General features: G+C 46.5%; 1 long non-coding RNA gene across 1 annotated transcript; it reads right to left on the bottom strand.

The window, feature by feature from the left end:
- Positions 1 to 460: 460 nt before the first annotated feature.
- On the bottom strand, positions 461 to 1,901 carry LOC148182763 (uncharacterized). The gene is made up of 4 exons (XR_015774200.1): positions 1,782 to 1,901; positions 1,503 to 1,667; positions 945 to 1,019; positions 461 to 707 (listed from the first exon to the last, which is right to left on the bottom strand). It is a non-coding gene; the product is annotated as an uncharacterized LOC148182763 (long non-coding RNA).
- Positions 1,902 to 4,337: the final 2,436 nt, after the last annotated feature.

The raw sequence follows: 4,337 nt of genomic DNA on the forward strand, positions 1-4,337 counted from the left end.
GAGGCTCCGCTCCAGCGCAGCCCCGAGCAGCCGGGAAAATAAACAACGCTCTGTTTTATCTCTTCGCTTTCCCCCTCGCCGGTGAAATTCGCGGGAGGGGGAGTGGATCTGAGCATGCGAACAGCTGCTTAAAATCTAATATAGACAAATAGACATCTTGTATAACATTAAGTTTTAGTAGGCAACTCATTTATTTTGAGGTGCGCTTGCGAATAGTTTGGCAAAGAGCTTTTCTCCCTTTTTCCTGTTCCTGGAGAGGAGCTGGAGAGTTTGCTGGGCTGAACTGGGATTTGGGAAGGAACAGGGTGCTCTGTCCATGAAGGTTTCCCGGCCCTCGGCTCGGTCACCTCAGCGCTCCGGGCTGGGGCTGGGTCCCTTTCACTCAGGTGAAAACCGAACAGGAACAACCCCTCCGAAAAAATTAAACGTAGAAAAAAAGAAAGAATAACGTGAGGATAAATGGAATATTTACTATTTGAATAATTAGGGCTTCTGCAAAAACTTTAGAGAATCTTAACGCTTACAGAGTTCGAAGTGCAAAGTTTTGGGGCATCCCCTTCTTTAGGCTTGTGCGATATTAAACTAAAAAAGCCTAGCACGGGATATCTCGAGTTTGTAAATTGCTTAGGAAAAGTGGATTCTGCCATGGGGAGCTGCCGGGGATGGAGCAGGGCGCTCTTGCCTCGGCAGGATGGTCACAAGTGCCTCTGTCAAGGAAAGGATAATAATATTAATAATTATTATTATTTAATAGGAATGTAGGTATTTTATAGGAGCCAAGAGGACGGAGGCAAAAAAAGCAAACCTGTGTCCAGCCAGCCATGGAGACAGCGGCTCCAAACGAGAGGGTTGGAGTTCAGGGGGAATAAAAATAAAATGGGTAACTAATAACTAGAAAATCAAGAAGTTATTCGTGGAGGTGTGCATTGGCTGCTGTTACCCACCGAGCGAGCCTCTTTCTCTCCAGGCGACGGAGCCACCGTCCTCCTCCAAATCCCTCTCTGGAGCAGTTTTTAGACCTGGATACAGGGGAAAAAGGGGGAAAATACAATTGTATGTGAGCCCGTAGGAATAACAGGCCCCTCTGTCACACCACTGCCTTCTCCTGCCTTCAACAGTTATTTTCACGGTCAAAAATTCCACGGGTTACCGAAATTTTTTGTTTAATTCGTTAAGTATATTTACTTTTTCCCCCCCCTCTCGTTTTTACTAAGATGACCTGGTGAATTAGTAGATGGAAAACAGTCTGGGTGCCAGGATAAAGTTTTCTGCCCGATCAGGAGTGAGTTTGTTGGGGTTTTTTTCTCGCAGAAACCAGTTTCTCGAGCTGCTGGTGCGGCGGCAGCGAGTGAATTCCCCGCTGGGTTTTACCGCTTGGGAAAGATGCTACCCGGGGCTAAAATACGGCTGGGTTTAATCTGGGCTCCTTCCAGGGTTTTTTTTATTCTTTATAATGATAATTAAAACCCCTAAACTACGAGCTCACACAAAAAAATCCATACCTGACCCATTTAGGAGGAGGCAAAATGTAGAAAGAAACCTGCAGCGTGATTAAAAAGGGCGTTTTTGGAGCAAGAATGGAAAACAGAGCGGCGAGAGCTTTGGGGACAGTATCGAAGCCCGGTGTCTGAAGCCGCACGAGGCTGTTCAAATCCGCTCGTTGTGCCCTAGGAACGGAGAGGGAGCTGAGCGGTTCCGCGGGCCGAGAGCAGCCGGCCCGGGAGCTGGAGGTGATTTATTGTGTGTTTGTTTGAAAGCGTTCCCCCCACACAGAAACAAACCATTGATCTCCCTGAAAGGCGCAGAGCCGCGGCCCCGCAGCGCGGATGCTGCGCGGGGGGCGCAGGGCTGGGCTCGGAGGTTTTGTCCCACTGCTCGGAGCCGGGGAATTGCGATTTTTTCTCCAGAACCCTTGGCTCGGCGGGGGAGGAACGCTCCTCTCGCTTTAAACCAGGTTTAATTTTGCCGCTTAAGAAAGCCTGCGAGCCCGCCCGAGCACGGAAGGTGCTGCCGGGTCTGTTATCCCTCAATTAGAACTTCATTAATATCTCCTGCTCACTGGGCAGCAGCGCCTCCGCGGAGCGGGAGCCGGCCCTGCCTGCGCGCCGGGCGGCGGAGGCAAAGCGCGCAGCTCAGTGCCAGGTATCACCCCTCTTTCTTCTTCTTCTTCTTCTTCTTCTTCTTCTGATTGTTATTTTATCTGATTCCTCTCTGCGCATCCCGGATTCCCTCCCTGGGAAGCGCCCCAAGGCCGAGGTGTTAACGAGGGGGGACTGCAGGGCTGCGGAGCGGGGCGCGGAGGGGCGCGGGGCGGCCCCGGTACTGCTCGGAGGAAACGCCTTGGGTTTCTTTACGGGCTCATTTTCTCCGAGGAGGATTTTACTGCACGCGTAAAGAATTTTGAAAAGCGGCGGTAAATATTTTCTCTTCTGGCAAGTTATTTATTGGCATGAAGAGAGGATTTTTTTTTTCCCTCTCTCCCCCTCTTTATAAAGCTACATGTGGTGACCATATAGGAACAGAAATAATGTGGCCTTTCTGGGTTTGAAGAACTGCTAATGTCATTAAAGGTCTTCCTAACACGCCAGCTAGGAGTTCAAAAAGCCTCGCCTTTTATCCTGAGCATATATTTGGTTGTTTATAAAGTGCAGACTTCCTTGTGCTTCAAGTGCATCGGGAGGATTCCTTAAAACTCCGTAGCTGGATCTGTTTTCAACTATATTCTTCTTTGGAAATTAGAAATCGGGCTGTTTAACTGGTGTCTTTCACACTTCTTTGCTGGCTGCTATTTTTATACATCTGACCGCAGATGAGCTTTTCCCGCACACAGAAGCAAACAAAGAATTATCCCCTTTGCCTCGTACTGCAGAAAAAAATCTGCGCCGGCCACTAATTGTCCATTAGCGCTAATAAGTGGCTAAAACAATAGCAGGAGATAACCCGAGCAACCTGTCTTCTTTATTTTAATTTGACTTACTGAAGTCGGGAAGGTTTTGACGAAGACCCGGCTAGACGTGTCCAGGGAATCTGTGTACTAAACTTTTGGACTGTTGATTTTGAGGGTCACTTATCTAAGCTAAGTTCAAAGTGTCACCTGCTTTAATCCCTTTTCTGTCATGCTCGGAGAGACTCCACACAGCACAGTTCGTTTCTCAGAGCGCCTGGAAAAATCCCTCTGTCTCGATTAATATTTTTTTTCCCCCTCACAAACACGTTTAAGAATTTCTCCCCTCGATTCTAGACTTTTAGGGAAAACTCATTTGAATTCTATTATTAATATTTTCCGGGCATGCTCTTTCAGTGTGCCATTTGTAATATATTAGGATGAATTATATGTTGGGTTTAAAAAAAAAAAAAAATAAAGGAAGGGGAAAAAATGGAAAAAAAAGAAGAGGAAAATCCGGAGAAAAAAGGCCTATTCTATTAAATAGAAACAAGATGTTCAAATATAGAATACATGAATTTGAAATCTGGTGTTTTCCACTCTCAGATGCTGATGGTGTTAAAAAAAAATCTACTTTGCTGCTTCTGCAATTTAAATCTTTAGGTAGAAACATAAATTATCCACCCGGATATTATTTTTAATTAAAATTCTCTTTCCTGGAGGAGTTGTTTTTAACTTCTCCTCGGTTTTCCTGAAGAATTTTCTCTTTCCCTCGGATTTCACATTTTCATTAATTGAGGGATTCTTAAGACGAGTCTTGCAGCGGGGTTGGTGTTTTTGAGACTTTGACAGAAAACAGCCCGCTTGTTTTGTTTTGGTTTGAGTGAGTGGTTTTGGGGAAAATGCATAGTTTTGAAACAACTCAGAGGGAGTGGAAAGCTTGGAGCTCCTCAGACATGTCAATGAGCAGTGTTCACACACACACACACAAATCCCGTGTTTTTTCAACGATTTCTTGAATGTCAAGCTCCTCACTAAGGCTTTGGAGGGGCAAACCTAAATTTATGCCTCTCCAGCTAGTCTGAGGCACCCAAATAGAACCAGAGAAATGCTGAACCCTCACAAATCTGCATGAAGACGAGGAGGACATCTCTAGTTGTTCACCCCTAAAATCGAGCCCTTTTTCTTTCACTGCCTGCATGTGACTTGAGCTTCCTTTATCATTTCTTCCCAGAGAAGAGCTGGAGGATCAAGAAAAAGTTCCTCTGTATCCCAAAAAGTCAGAGACTTGAAGCACTCAGTGGAATTCAAAAGGTTTGGGAGGGGCAGGGTACCACACCTGCTTTATGATAGATGGGGAGAAGGGCCCAGAGGAGCCACCTCAGCCGCTCAGCCCAGCATTCACGGGCAATCCAGCCCCAGTTCCCGGCCTCCAAGACTGTTCCTGGAGCAT

The sequence above is a fragment of the Pseudopodoces humilis genome, chromosome 20 (assembly GCF_049639895.1).
Source record: "Pseudopodoces humilis isolate 2021_Gansu_Grassland_sample_001 chromosome 20, ASM4963989v1, whole genome shotgun sequence".
Classification (NCBI taxonomy): domain Eukaryota; kingdom Metazoa; phylum Chordata; class Aves; order Passeriformes; family Paridae; genus Pseudopodoces; species Pseudopodoces humilis.